The 16,479-nt window shown below is 36.1% G+C and overlaps 1 protein-coding gene across 1 annotated transcript in view; it reads right to left on the minus strand.

The window, feature by feature from the left end:
* Positions 1 to 16,479, minus strand: part of LOC134529023 (leucine-rich repeat neuronal protein 3-like) — a 275,127-nt gene that overhangs the window by 107,853 nt on the left and 150,795 nt on the right. The window contains exon 3 of the mRNA XM_063362701.1: positions 3,881 to 3,902. The gene's annotated coding sequence lies outside the window, so the exon portion shown is untranslated. The remainder of the gene's footprint in view (positions 1 to 3,880; positions 3,903 to 16,479) is intronic.

Genomic DNA, 16,479 nt, shown 5'->3' on the forward strand with positions numbered 1-16,479 from the left:
CAACACTGAAAGAATTTTTCAAATCGGACCAGTGGTTCCTGAGATTAGCGCGTTCAAACAATCAAACAAACTCTTCAGCTTTATAATATTAGTATAGAATAATATTTTACAATATTTTAAGTTAATAATAAGATTCGGAGATTATATCTCAAGCTCCTGTATTTTCAGTGATGTTTATTATAAAATAAAATAAAAAAGTTAAACAGGACCACGAATGTGTTATTTGCTGATATATGCTACGTTATGTGAAAAGAGAAGCTGAAAACACGCCAAAACAGAGAAAACTAAGCAGCCGAATGAGGACACGTGATATTCTATGACACAAAGTGAAAGTCGGAACACTTTCAACTTTCATTCCTTGCAAATATGCTGTTATAAATACTTCTGAAATAGCAAATAAAACACGGTACATTTCACAAGACTCGCCTGTTAAATACACAAAATAAGAATTTTACTCCTTGCGCTAACTTGTAACACGCATACTTCAGTATTTTTTGTTCGCGAACCGCAAACCGCATTAACAATTAATTGTTTAGCGTTTTGCAATTTATATTTAATAACATCTTATAGATGTAAAACAAAGATACTTCTTTTTCACAAGCCCATTTGCTGGTTTCGCCTCCCCAAAGCATTGGCAAATTCTTCCTTTTCTAAACTGTTTGAAGGAATATTACATATATATAATGCTTGCGAGAATAAAATAATACTTCAAAAAAACTTGTTTTAAGAAAAGAGCGTGCGTTGTATATTTACCTGAGATGATAAAGAGAAAACAAATGGGGAAACCGCGACTATAAATTAGCTAGTTGTACATTTTATTGAAAGGAATTGTTTCACCGTGAAGCAGAAAACGACCCCGCCAATTTGAAAAGACGTAAACCTCAACCCTCAGTGGAGATTCCATAAGTCACTTCTCTTCCTCCGACCCGCTAGCCAATCTCTCGCCCCGTTAAGCAGCAGATAGCGGCTCACCCTTCCACGTGTTTTAGCTGAATGGTTTGGTTCGTTCCCTCACGCTCATAGCCGCTATCAATCCACCTGCCGCCGCCACATAGCCTCGTATATATCTCGCGTGTTGTTGCCGCTGTCCCTGCTGCGAGGCTATTGGTTTCCAGTCAACCCTTCCCAACTGTGTTTGTTTCACTTGGACAGTCCGTCGTAGTTTGGGGCGCGTTTTGTTTATCGCCCCCTAGCCACAACTTACTGGGAAACCATCTACACAGCTAGTAATGGAGTATGCCATCTCCTAATATGAGTAACCACATCTTTGCTTCCGGTTTGAGGCCGCGTCCGTGGATACGATGGTACGTCCGACGTTTCGGCTTGCCTTGTGTGCAGCCATCTTCAAGGGAATGGTCTAAATCCAGACGCCAAGAAATCTTTAGTGACTCTGGCCATGAACGCCTGTGATGTAGATCCTAATATGAGATGTATTTATACATTTGGTTTTGAGAATTGATGTTTTAATAATAACCACGTGCTTTCATGTGAAATTATTTAAGTATTTCTGTACTGATAAGACACGAAATCACTTGGTTGGCATATTTTTGAAACATTTTCCATTTAAAACATACTCATTTTAATAAATTTTCTGTCCCATGCTCTATTTGTGTCTTGTGTATGTGTTAAAAATATTTATTTCGGGGTCAGTAAAAAGCAAAATAAAATAAACTGTTTTTAGAAAAGAAACTAAGAATTAACAAAGACAAAGAATTGTAACAAAAAACCCACAACATACCAACCCGATAGCAAACACATTTATAGGTGCCATATAAAAATAAATAATGTAATAAGAGAGTTACAGAGGCCACAATCTCGGTACAGAAGTCCCAGGTCGCCATAACTCGGCCGATGAGTTGCTCGAACGACAGTAATTAAAGAGGGGGAGGGAAGCAGAGAGGAAATTGAGTTGTCTCGGAGCAGAGGCAGTATTTTATTTCAAAAATTAAATTGTGATTAGCTTGAAGCCAAGGGAGTTTTCCTGTGCAGGCAAAAATACAAAACATGAATAGCTTTGAAAAAAATTGCAAATAAACTGCTTTAATATTTTCTTCAAACGATTCGTGCAATGGGCAATTTTGATTCAATACAGTTTTTTGGACATATGCCATTGCAGTTTTGCACTGTTTGTCATTGATATATTGTGTATAGGATAAAAAATTATATCATAAACATGTTTTAATACTTTATCGAAGAAATACATGCCATTTGTTCCATCAATATAAATTAAAAAAAATATATTGAATCATAATTCTTGTATCAGCATTTAAGTGAACTTAAAAAATATTTTAAAATGTTTACTTTAACAGAAAATGTTTTACACTTATCTATTCTTTAATCATATAAACTCTTATAAATTTTGAACTTTAAAAGATTTATTATATTAAGGAAATAGGCTCTTTCATTTTGTGATGCACATTGTGAATGCTCTCCAATTTTAATTTTTAAGGAATTAAATTGTAGTGTTTAACTGTAATTTGTCGATTATTCTAACCAAAAAGAAATATTTTTAAAGGAGAATTTGTAATGGTTGTAAACTGCTAACCATGGGCGACGTAGTGAAGTGTACTCGCACCTGGAAGATACCTAGATTCAGTTCCGCTATTCTGATTTCGATTTTCTAAAAATTCTTAAATCATTTCATGGAAATTATAGGGTTGTTCCTCCAATATGCCTCCGTGGTTTATTTCTCCCCTGAAATCTCCTAAATTCGATTGTTGAGTTTCCCCGTCTCCCATGATCTCCTGTCCGCGATACAAAGAGTCCAGTAAAAAAACACATTGTTGACATAATTGCTCTCAACATAAAAGTATCTTTGTAAATCTTGCAACTTTTCCTAAACAACATGACAATTTGTAATGGAAGTGTTGTATTTATTTTCGCACACATGGACGATGTATTGTTACTTAAAACCTAAATACGATAGGATATCGCTAATGAAATTTTTATGATGATAAGATTCGTCAAGTTATGTAACTATAAATATAAACAACTTAATTAATTTTGAATTTTTGCATGAAAACCTATTTTCTTATTATGAAATCTCATTTATTTTCAAGAGAAACATTCACATGAGATTCGGTTGAAAACCACTCAAGCATGCCCAATAAAAATTAACTATACGAAGGCACGCAATTTAAAAGAATAACAATTATTGATGACATATTTTTTACGATAAATTATTGTAATATTGTGTATTTATTTTACTCAAGTATATGTGTTTTCACAGTTATAAAAAAATTTGTTGAAGAAGATTAGTAACCACTTAATTGACTTGATTACATAAAAGCAGAAAACATTATGATGATTGGCGCGTACCGGATATGTTCAGGAAGTTGGTTCTGACATTACACTTTAGCACGAAGCATCTACATGCTTGTAGCGATGGTAGAGGACTAAAACTAGCTACTTCTAATGTAGGATCTCCTTCAGATTCTCCCAATGAGTAGCAGGAAGTGCTTGATAGAGTAGAGCACTAGTGTATAAAAGGGGGGGGGGGGGGGAAGAATAGCACACTTAGTATATAACTTGAAGTATCAAGTACGCTAGTTACCTTGAGAAGTTTGAGGAGAAACACTTTAAACTGTTAACAAATAGAAACTCCCAACGTATCAAGATAAAACACACACAAACATACTAGGCTTACGAGAAAAACATATGAAAGAACTAAAGTATAACTAAACAGAAAAGAGAAACATATGAAAAATTAGTACTTTAGTAAGTATAGTGTACTCACTAAAATGGTAAAAACTGTTTTAAAACGACGGGGTTGCATTTCATTTAATAAATAATCAATTATTCATATTGATTTATTTTGATATTAGAATGAAGGTCAAAGTTTTAATTAGTTATTATACTGTAGGTGTGGCGAAATTCTTACCTGATCTCACCAAACGCGGCACCTGTAACAAACAAGAAAACTTAGTAAAAATATTTTAACTAAACACTATACTTAGAATAAGCTTATGCGTTTAGTAACACGCTGCCTAAAATGTTTGTAATAAAACTCGTGGGATGGTTCAGAATAAGTGAAAATAAGTTTATTTATAATACTTTATAGTAAGAGTTAACGAGAAAAGTTTTGTTTCAAAATTTATGTTTATGTAAATTGGTACAAGTAATTGAGATGTCTTAATATCATGCTGCAGGATGGCAGTAATGGTTTTTTACAGAATTGTCATTCATCGTAAATATTTTCCGTTACGATTAAGTATTAACAATAATATATTTGAGTTGAAGAAAATTGTTTCTTAATGTTTTGTGATAATTGAAATTATATATAAATATGACTTTGCAGTTAAATTAAAGTTCAGGTTTTTTATAGTTATCCCTAATGTTTGAAGATTTTATGCTAGAAATTCGATATAATACGATAACATTTAAAAAACTAAACTGCTTTTAGTAACATACACTAAAGGAAATTTGATTATTCCATAAGTAAAAATAAAATTTTGCTGAGAAAAATGTCTGAAAACTTAAAAAAATCATATTGATGTATTGTTTTCTCCTTAAAAAATAGTTCGCCGTAACTTGGTTTTGTATCTGTGTGTCAGTTTTGCAACCTACTTCATTGTGGTTGCTATTCGCAGCCCACAACGTAAGTTTTGTTTTTCCTGGGCTGTAATATTTTTTGCCCCTGAATGGTCTAACTCCCGTCGAACATTTGCGTGTTGCGGGTGGTCTGCCCTTCAGGCAAGGCTTTTCAACCTTTTTCGCGCGCCTCGGCTGAGACAGTGAAGTGGTGGGGGCGGCCACGTGACTGCCATGTGATTACCACCCCTCCTTTTTTCTCCGCGGAAGTAAGTGTGACTCGGACGCTCTGGTTGGTTCGGGGACGAAGGGGAAGCGAATCAGAGACACACGTGGACACTTAAAAGCGTATCCACAATGCTACAATGTTGCGAATACTGATACGCACGCAGACGCTTACGGATTGAACGGAATGAAGCTGGGCATCTCCCAACTCTTACATTTAGATACGTGTATCCATGTGACTTGTTGGGGAGGAGTGTTTGGCCGAGGTGGTCGCCACCTTATATATTTTCCGTTTAATCCGTAAGCGTCTGCGTGCGTATCCGTATGCGTAACATTGTAACATTGTGGATACGCTTTTAAGTGTCCACGTGTGTGGCCGGGGCTATACAGAGTGAGCGCTCTTCAGCCTCTATGAAACTAACCTGAACACATTTTGTAAAATTGAATAGTCATGACAAGGTATAAGCACAACTTTAAAAATGCTTATAATTTATTAACGAGGAAAATTTAGTTGGAACAAACATGGCGTCAAAAGATATTTAATATTTTGTTGGTTCTCTAAAGCAATATGAACGCGGTGATATCTTTTAAGTATTTTTTTCAAACTAAAAGTTGTAGTTCAATAGAAACATTAAAACAATATTGACTTGAAATATTTAAAACAAAACTTATACTTTTTCAGCTGATTAAACATTATGATTTAACAGCAAAAATTTAACCATGAAATAATTTTACTAAACATGGTGTCGAATATATTTCAACAAGCAGTTTCTTGTATGATGAACGTTGCGCTATCTCTACATTTCAATGTTAACTAAGGATTGTCATTATACTGCATATTTTTTAAAGTTGCCAATATTTCTTTTTATGGCCATAAATTATATAATAGAGTATTAAAGTATAGTTTCACTATTATAAAATTTAGTTTGGCACACCAATACGTTCGGTATGTTCCCTAATGTTTACGAAAGTGACTATACGCGAATTTTTTGTTCCTACGCGTAGATTCGCCATCTTTGTGACACACTTCCGTTTATCGACTTCCTTTCCATACACGAAATTACTCATACCAAATGCAGTATACCAAGAGCTAAATTGATTACACATTTAAAAAATGTTGAAACTAAAATGGGGTGTTTCGGTTCCTAGCTTTACCCCTAAAAGAAGAATGGTCACAATAAATCAATTGACAACGTGCAACAAGAAACATAGCAAAAGCTGTAAGTCCAAAAAAAAAATTGATCAGTCTTCCCCAATGCAAGAACCATTGCAATAACGTGTCTGTGTTGTCGCTTGTGAGCGTCCAGAGCTGCTGGTGTGCGGGTTCAGGGAAGCAGGTCTGGTGAGGTGAGGGGCAATATTGGATCCCTCGCGGCACACGGGCGTAACTGTCTGCCGAGAACTCGTTTGGGAAGTTCCTCTCGCTGCGAGCGTTTTTAATTTCGTCGCCAGCGCCTCGCCGCGGCCAGGGTCGCAACTTGGTGCTCGCGTGGCTACGGGAAGTGACGCTGTGAATTCTTTTGTTTCATCCTCCGGTTCGAGGGAACATGAAGCATTTTTACTGTCTCCGTTTTCGTGTGGTTGTAGAGCAGGCCTGTAAGAAAAACTAGGAATATGTGCTGCGTAAATAAACCCAATAAAAAGTCAAAAATTAGAACAATTATTTTCTCTTTTTATAATAAAATTGTGGTTGTACAGAAAATATTTCAAACTTTATAAAAAAAAATAAGTCAACGAGGTTTTTACTTACTACATACGTTATACAAAAGTTTTCTTATTTTTCTCACTTTTACTAGTTGATAGTTCAAGATTTTGCGTGAAACTAAGATAGATATTGAAGATGAGCAGGGCTTATATTAGTTAACAAATTTGCATGAATTTAAAAAAAATGTACTGTACTTCAAACACGATACCTCCAACACGTGTTCATTGAGATCAAGTATCAATTTCGAACTGAACACAAATGTCTCTTCAAGTGTAAGGTACTGAACTTCTTACAGCGACACAGAAAAAAAAAAATTTCACTTTCTTTGAATTATTCTTGAGATAAGGAAAGTTGATTTAAAACATGTTTGTGGACATACGTCACTGAGTTGTCGTTGTGTTGTCCAGATTACTTACTACTATTGATTCTGTGTTGTCCAAGATTGTTGTTGTCTGTATTCACTGTTTATGTTGCCTCGTTGTTGACAGCCCAAAGTGTTCGTCTGTGCTGTAATATTTTGTTCTGCCTCATTTCTTTCGCGGAATACTCTGTGTTTTCTATGCATTTAACATTTGGCTTCAGCTGATTTGGGCATGTTTTCTGTGTGTTCATGTATTCATCTTTTTTATCCGTTTTTTGAGGCTTCTCTAAGACATACAGTGTAAACTATAAATAGTTTATGTCCACAAAATTGTTTTCAAACGAAAAGATTTTCAGCGTGTTATCAAATAAAATAAAATGTTACGAACGCAGACAGAACCGCGACGCGGGCCAGGTTCGCAGCTGGTTGGCGACTCTGCCAGGCCACAGGCATCACGTGCGGCCTGCCGACGTAAGGCATGCCACGTGAGCCTGGCCGGATTACAAGGGTCATCACTACCCCGCTCCCCGCGCATCGTCCTCCCTCGGCGCCGTTATCTGTCGCTGAGCGGCCTTGGGAATTCCGCGGGCCGCCGCGAGGAGAAGCGAGAATGGACACAGTCCTTCTGTACTTTTCGGGCATCGGGTCGGCTGAGTGGCGCGAGACTGTGTGTGAGGACAGGCGCGAGGCAAGGAGCGAACCACTGCGCGCCGTGATACCAGAGTGGAGCAGAAGAGAGCAGAGTGGAGCAGAGGGGAGCAGAGTGGAGCAGAGTGGAGCAGAGTGGAACAGATTGGAGCAGAGTGGAGCAGAGGGTAGCAGAGTGGAGCAGAGTGTAACAGAGCGGAGCAGAGTGGAGCAGAGTGGAGCAGAGTAGAGCAGAGTGGAACAGAGTGGAACAGAGCGGAGCAGAGTGGAGCAGAGTGGAGCAGAGGGGAGCAGAGTGGAGCAGAGGGGAGCAGAGTGGAGCAGATTAGAGCAGAGTGGAGCAGAGTGGAACATAGTGGAGCAGCGTGGAGCAGAGGGTAGCAGAGTGGAGCAGAAGAGATCAGAGTGGAGCAGAGTGGAGCAGAGGGGAGCAGGAGAGCCGGTGCACTGAAAGCTGCGGGGGAGGCGGTTGTGCCGCGACCTGGCTGTTGCGGCGGGACTAATGATAAATGATGTCTGTGTTGAAGACGAGGAGATCCCCACGACCCCAAACACACTTCATTTCCAGAAGCTCAAGCCCTCCCAACTGTGCCGTGACGCGGCTTGTCTCCTCGCTACTGGCTGTCGTCGAGAGACTCGGCGTTGCCAACAGTTCGGAGATCTTCCAAACCGAAACCTTATAGGAAAACATACAAAAATAAATTAGCTTTTTCCATTTGTATTTATCAAAATGTAGGTAACAAAAATAATTTTGTATTCATATTTCAACACGTAAACAAATGTTTCCGTGTCGAATTTTTTTAACAAACCCACAGAAAACTTTTTTTTTATTTTAGAGTGGGGTTTTTGTTTTGAAAGGGCTAGCAGGTAAAATATCTTCAAGTAAAATGTTCAACTTGTTAAAAATTGAGGCAGGGCAGTTGTCTGTATAATATCGCCATACCTGGGTCGGGTCGAATCAGTGCAAGTGACCACCGCCTACATGAAAACTTGCTTTGAGAAGCAATCTTTGTGGATTGGTTATTTTTATACAGCGTAAAAAATTTTATGTTAACTGAAACATAGACATCTAAAAATAGAGGTATATCTAACTAAGTTATACCAAACATTTGGTATTTTATATAGGCAATGTTTATTATTAAGGAAATTCTGTGTTTGTTTCTCAATATAACCGCGAATATCTGTTAACTAAAGATGTGCACGTAGTAATAAAATAAGTGTACAGTTAAAATAATCTCAGTGATACTGTAATATAACTGGTAGTTATGAAGCACAGAGTTACGTTAAGTACTATACAGAAGAAGAAACGCTATAACCCTTGCCTGGTAATGCAATCATACCAAACGTTGTTCCACATATGATCGCTCTTAGATGTAAAAATCTTTATCTCGCAAACTAAGCAACTAATCTCTTAACTCAACGTAACATATTTGATGTATTTGTCGGGCTGCACTTCAATCTTGGCTTAAATATTCTCAGACGACCTGATAAGAAAATTATTTAAAAACATAACAGTTTTTACCAGCTTAACACATTCCAGAATATATTTTTTTATTCATCGGCCATAACAAATATGTTTAGTTTTTTTACCACACTGCTTCATATGGTTCCTTTTTGCAGGTGAATGCATAGTCTCTGTTCTCGATAAGCCTAGCTGTCAATCATCCCTTGGCCGCGGCTCCTCGTGAAGACACGCTGTGACAATGCCCAAGAGAAGTTTCATTCTTTGTCAACCAACATTCGTCAAATTATTAATTTTGCAAAATGTTGAGAATTTAGTAAATAAATTTACTAATACGTTAAGAAAACAGTGTTTGAATTTTTAAAAACTAATTTATTTAAGAGAATATATTATCTTAGGTTTTAGTTTATTTCTCGACCCTGATGATGCCTGCTGCAGTTCAGGGCGAAACACCGGTACAATCTATCACATCGACGCTGCTAAACGCCGAAAGCCAGTAAAGTTTACGAGAAAATTTCAGCGAAATCCTCCATCAACTATATAAGAGTATGTTTAGTATATGGCGCTTAAATAAACTTAATGTATCATGAGTATAAAATTAAATTAATAACAATATTTTCATTTGATTTACATTTTCATAACTATTTTGTAATATTCAATATGAAGCATAAGAAAGTGATATATTTTAGCTGCCTAAAATCAAAAATATAAAATTGCAAACAATGAACTAACTAAATTTTAATAATGTGCTTTATCAAAAATCCATCCATCACAAGCAAAATAAATGAAAACACTCACAAACACATCTAAATGTAAATGAACTCATTTGGCAATTTTTTAAAAGTATAAAAATAACGGAAAAAGAAAACATTTAGTTGTATTACTCTGTGAGCGACGCATTAACATAAGTTTTTGAAAATAATTTGGCTGTTAAAAATTGAACACTTTATTTAAATCAGTACGTTACTTTTTCTCTAACAGTCCAGTGGTATAACGTCAAGAAATTAGGCATTACATTTTTACTACATATTATTTTATTTTTTCCATTCTTTATTTAGATTTGAGGTTAAGATAACGAAAATATCGGTTTTTATTCTGTTTATAAATACTATACTAAGTGCACGTGTATTTAAATGATAATGTCCTTTGCAACTAACCTGAACATTTCAACTGCACTGATTAGGAATAATAAAACATTAAATATATTTAAAACAGGCAAGTTGGATTTTATTCGGCATTTCTTGCGTACGGCTTAGGTTGTATTTCATAAAACCTTACGTACCTATGAAGAAATAAAAAGCCTCACTTTTTGTTCAGAAATTCAAAGCTTAAAACAAAATAATATTGTAAATCAGTTATGTTAGCAATTTTTAGAAGTCAGTCGTTAATAAATTTTCGCTTCGTGCGTTTAAGTTAGTCTAGTTTTCGAGAAGGACTACATTAAACTGCAGCTAACATTGTTTCGTTCCATCATCCCTCTAAAGGGTCTTTTAAGATGAGAAACTTTTAGCTAATATTAACGCTGTAACGCTAAAAAGAGAAATATGATTAAATTATTATTTTTTTAATTCCGTGTTGCAGAAATTAAGATTTCCCAGAAAACGGAACGGTAAGGTTTTCAAATTAACCTCTTGTTTGGTAACTAAATACTAAGTGGCCCTTTTTACTAGCTCATTATGTCTACTTATTGAAAAGTATCCACGTAAAGCCCAGTAAAGAAAATCACGTCCTTGTTGGAAGGAAATTTAAATTACTTGTGAATTATAAGATGGAGAAAGAAAGTGATCTTATTGCCGAGAAATGAGTAACGTATGGTATAGCCTACCCTTTAACCTTGAGATTTCACCACATAAAAGCTTTATATATAAAAAAATATGTATTATTATTATTATTATTTGGAGGTAGGTATCCAATATGGAAATGATTATAAAGCGTTTTCGCAACAACTGGAAACATTAACAAATGTTTCCATTATAACAAGATTTTATTTAAAAAGAAACATTGGCTTGCGTATTCATGGTAAATTTTTAGTAAAGTGTTAAATAAAAGTTTAATATCGTAAAGATTTTTTTTAATAAATGTATTTGCTGATCTTTTTATTTAGTTAACAAACGTGCATTTGCTTTGATAGCTGCTATGCCTTTACAAATACCCCCGCATCACGATGCACCAATGAGGGCACAGCACTGTCGAGATTTGTAATTCGAAAAGTGGAACAGGAAACCATGTTTGGATGCGAGCACCTCAGCCCCGGCTGAAGTCTGGCAGCTTCTTGCAGACAACACAGCCAATTAGGCTTCATCACTTCTGGAGCTCGTTAGAGAGAATAGTGTGGTGCAACTCAACACCCGCTACCTCTTGCCTTATGCAGACGGCTCTTTGTACTGCGACAGGAAACATCGCAGTATTGTGGACATGTCAGTTCTAAACGCGCGACAAGCAGAAACAAACATCTAAATGTAAACTGTTCCTTGTCATTATACGCGCAGCCCATACACTACAGACATCAATGTATACAAGTTTATTTCAACTGACCTGTTTGAGAAGTTATATTTTGTTTATAAATTCATTATTCTTTCTCCTAAAAGTCAACGTACGTGACCGTATTGCGTAAAATTCCCAAAATAATAATTCAATAAACAGACACCTCAAAAACACACGAACAATAATTTTATTACCTATGCATCAGTTTACCCAGCATTCGAAAACTGAATTCTTGTGGTCATTAAAGTAACATCGTGCCCGTGACAAAATGAAAGCAGAAAAACTTTTAAAAATTGGGAAGTCTTTGGAATTCCCAGTTTTTATTGCGAATACACATTCTTAGTTTCAATATATGGAGTATAAATAAGATTAGGTTAATGTGTCAGGGGACACAGGTAACAATTTAAATCCATGAATTCATACTGTCCTCTTTTTGTTTTTTTATTTGAGAATGCTCTTTATTTTTTTCAGCTGGTTACTGCGGTAGCGCACTCTCCTCCCGAGCTTAAAACCCCCACTGCTTGCGACGCACATGGAAGTTGAGCGGGGCGAGGCGAAATGCAGAGTATGAGAGCCCTTGTCTAGTCACAGAGGCTGGCGCGCTAGGCGGGTCTAGGGGCGACTAGACTAGAGTGGTCCGCCACGAGACAGAGGCGCCCCTGGCCTAGTCACCGGCCAGAAGAGAGTCTGCACGTACACGCGGCACACTGCCGTCTAGAGCCTGACGTGTGGTCGGCTTCCTAACTCAGTGAAGTGGAATATCATAGTGTGATGTTAGTTTGTGTTTTACTATGCTCATAATTCCACAGATGGTGTTTAGCCAGCAGAGACTCGTAAGCATTAATGTTTAAAATCAGAAATCAGTCGTGCTAAGTATAAATTGTGTAACCTGAATAATTAAGGAAAATTTATTTTACTAGTAAAGAGTTTTATTGTAACTTCGCGTGGTGATTTTCTGAAGCACTAATTACGCCCATTAAGCAACTAGTCCTGACTTCATAATGAAGCTATATTAGATGTCAGAGTTTGAGGTTTGTAAAATTGCAAAGTAACTTTGCACTAAAACAAATTTTTTTTACATTGACGTAGGGGCGCGATTTTGAAATACCTGAGCAAATGTTCCCAACCCACGAAATTATAGTGTTCATGCAAATGACCTTTAGGTGTCTTTTAAATTGTGTTGAATAAATTATATTGTCTTTGACGCCGCGCACGCTGGCTGGTATTCTTAAGACTGCTGAGGTACCTCCCAGTATCCCCAACAAAATATATAATTTTGCGCTGTCCTTAAGACGTGTTCCCCTGAAAGAAAAACTGGGTATTTATCACAAATATTCTTTGGCAAAACTGGACACACTTAGAATACTAATTTAAGTATCAAGTGGATTCATTTAACTGTAGTTTAAATTGCAGTAGAAATAAAACATAGATGGTAATGTCACGTCATGATTCAGGCTGTTCCATCGTATCGTCTATTCTTTTAAGACTAGAGGTTGACTCACTAAATCCCCGTATTTGTTCACCTCAGTCGATGGCAGATACAAACACCCAGAATTGCAATCTCCTTAACTCAAACATGCAAGACGGAAGAAAGATTATATTTGTTCAAGCCCGAGGATTTGTAGAGAATTTAAAGCTTTTGCTAAAGCTCAAGAAAGGCGTTGGTGAATTTTGAGACATTCCTAGCGCTTTGTATAGTGATATTCTGCGGTATGGGTTTTACATTCTTATAAAACATTATGAATAGCGGAGGGTTGTTGTAATTTAAACCAAACACGTGCAGGAAACCCTTTGATTTTCCTTTTATTTCGTCACAAAGTCGTAATAAAAAATAACTAAAGTTGAGGAAAAAAGACACTAATACTTGTCAGAATAAATTGATTGCAAATTTTATTTATCTTGTTGGGATGTTAACCAAAGCTTGAATAAGGCAGAGGTAAAAGGACGTTAGAGCAACTTCACATTACATCATTTTATTCATATTGAAATAACATAAATGACAATCTCAAAAGTACTACAGTGCGTTCGGAGCTTGAGTTGGCTGAGTCTTCTTTTCGCATCCCTTGGCAGCAAGCCCACACATACTATACACAGTATAAAATATACTTGGGATGTTATGAATTTACCATGAATTAAACTTTATCTGAATAGTGAAAACAGGTATTTATAATCGTGAGAGACGATTTCACGAAAATCGCTCCATGTCTGTTCAACAGGAAATCTGTCTTAAAATGCCAAGGGCTAGATTAAGCAAAATTGTTATGAACTATTAAAAAAATGTTTACTTTCCTTTATTTGCTGTTTCTGGCCGAAGCTACGACTTGTCAAGCCTGACGGGCGAGTATTGGAAAGAGTCTCCACTAGCCTTTCCTCGTGATGGCCCGCGAGTGTGTCGCTCTGCTGCACGAGTGTCAGCAACACTTGTAGTTGCGAGCAACTGCGCGTGCCTCTGTGGGACTTGCTACTCGAGTGGAAGAACAGCCCAGGCGATGATGAGCGGGCCAGCGCTGCAGCAAGCCCTGTCTCGCTCGCAACTTACGAGGCAATAAGTTCCGTCGCCCATTAGTCTCCCGCCGCACTGCCGGGCAAACCTGCTCTGGGTATCTCGTGTCCTCGCCTCCCTGTGCGGCGCCCAAATCAGCGCTGCCATTGGCCCGGGTTCATGTGCCGATACGTTACCAGTCCAACACGGAGAAGGCGTTGCGGAATTTAAATATTTTACCCCCCATCATTCACCGTTTCCACAGGCCGGAAATTACCTTCAATTAAAACCCGCAGTGGCCACAATAGCGTCAGTTCTGTGGTCTTGGGTAATGGTTAGTAAAACCGTCAGGTGATGAAACGTTATGAAGTCCTCAAGTGTTCATTAAATTCTGTGATTTAAAAAAATACTCAAGTATTATTAACGTTTTCACAACAGACATTCATATCTTCAATTTTGAGTTTTATTTCCCCTTGAACTTTCATTTCTATGCTTTAAGTAGTTAATTTAATGATTTCAAGTTTACGCTTTTTAAATTAATTTTTAAATATGTGTTTTTATATTTAAAGTTTTTATGAACGTAGTTGATTGTTATAAGCTAGTTTTTCATTTAAAAACATTCCCAAATTAAAAATATATATATATGTGTATTTATTTTTCATGCACCTTATATTTTCAGGTAGTTCGAAAAATTTTGATCTAAAACTAACTTTTTTAGGGCAATAGTTATTTCGATTTAGTTGTTTATACCAAAAGGTTTGATTATTGATTTTTTTGCATCTGGTGAAGAAAATAATCTCTGAAACTGGAAAGCTAATATTGACATACGTGGTTTTGCATATGCAGGGGAGAACTTACAAAATGTTTCGAAAAATTACTAGCAATACTAAATCATTTAAGTTTTTTTGTTATTGATATTATGCTATTCTATAATATACGGTGAGTCTGAAAATGTGTCTGCGTACGATTTTATACTTTTTTTTAAATAAATATTTAAACAGGAATAATATATTTTGCGAACTACATTGTGCGAATTGCGTAACTTACTAACCAAGATTTTTACAAGTAGTTTCAGCTTGAACCCGGGCCTATCAGGGATTTTCGTTGAAGTTCTTACTATAGATTGAATCTGGTCTAGTTTAGTTTACAAGTAAGCTACCCTACGATAGACCAAATTGAGACGAAAACTAAAAATCAAATCCCTTCATAAGACCACTCGGTAAAACGTGTTTAAAGTTTCTGAGACAATCAAAAAACACCCACGCTTATGGTTCATAGTTCAACTGCCTTAACTCTAAATATTAGTTTGTTTAAACTACTGGGAACCAGTTGGATTTCATTCAAAAACTGTAAAAATGATTCATATAGATTAAATATGATGCAGTTTAGAAGGTTATCAGTGAAATTTTACTTATTCCCTTAGTTGGAGTGTTTTTTTAATGTTTTATATGTTTAGTAAGTGTGTTATTCCAAACGGCCTTCGCATTCACATCTCGAGTTGTGTCAAAATGGATATTGGTTGTTTCTCCGCTTGGAGATAGACTTAACTTTGAGAAACTACACATCTTCTTATGACGCGAAATAATAACATTTTTAACTATGGCGATTTTTAAAGAAAGGGGGTTTCTGCAAATTTCACAAGAAAGTAACATTCCTGTACGCGATAAATAGAAAACGAGCAAATCGAACATTTAAAACGATGCTTTTTGAATATAGAATACTAGTTTAAGTAATTTAAATAAATTAACAAAATTTTTAGTTTTAGTTTTTACTAAGATAACATTTTTAAGGCGATATAATCTATAAATCCGCCACTTATTTAAAAATTTTGAAAAAAAAAGTTAAATTTAAAAAAAAAACGTCAGTCATGGGGACTGTTGAAAGAAGTGAAAACTTAAAACTTTGTTTTTAAATGTGTAATATGACATTATTATTCGTAAAATGTACGTAAGAAAATGATTTTGGTATTATATCACTAGCATGTCGATAACGCGAACCCATACGTTTTGCCCCTACCAAAAATCGGTCAACGCGGCTAAAAAAGTTGCACTTCAAAAAAGCTTCATGTTTTTGTCACGTCCCGACCAATTTGTTATGACAGAAATATTTATAAAAGATGCAGATTATTTGTTTGGTAAGAATTTTATTTTAGTTAATGTTTAAAAATTATGATATTTACGACTGTAGAAAAATTTTAATTCATTTAAAAAATATCTAGGTGGAAGAGTAAAAATTGAAACAAAACTTTTTACATTGAAATAGCTCCATTACAACATATAGTTTGAACTGCAGAAATGATTTTTAACGTGACTTATTTATACCTTCATTTTCATGGATTTTCATATAAAATAAATTTTTTAACAATGAAATAGAGTGTACGGTTGCCGTTTAGCGGAAAATTGAGACCTATATTAACACTTTGCCACTTACTGAAAAGGAAAAATGGTATCGATGCGGAGGTCTTGTTTCAACGCTGTAAGTTACAATGAAATTACGGACATTTCAACTAATAATGCCCCTCCATTAGCCGACAACTGTAACTTTGTAGAAACAACGGCTGGACCTGATGTCCGATCCCTGTA

Source organism: Bacillus rossius, chromosome 2 (genome assembly GCF_032445375.1).
Source record: "Bacillus rossius redtenbacheri isolate Brsri chromosome 2, Brsri_v3, whole genome shotgun sequence".
Classification (NCBI taxonomy): domain Eukaryota; kingdom Metazoa; phylum Arthropoda; class Insecta; order Phasmatodea; family Bacillidae; genus Bacillus; species Bacillus rossius.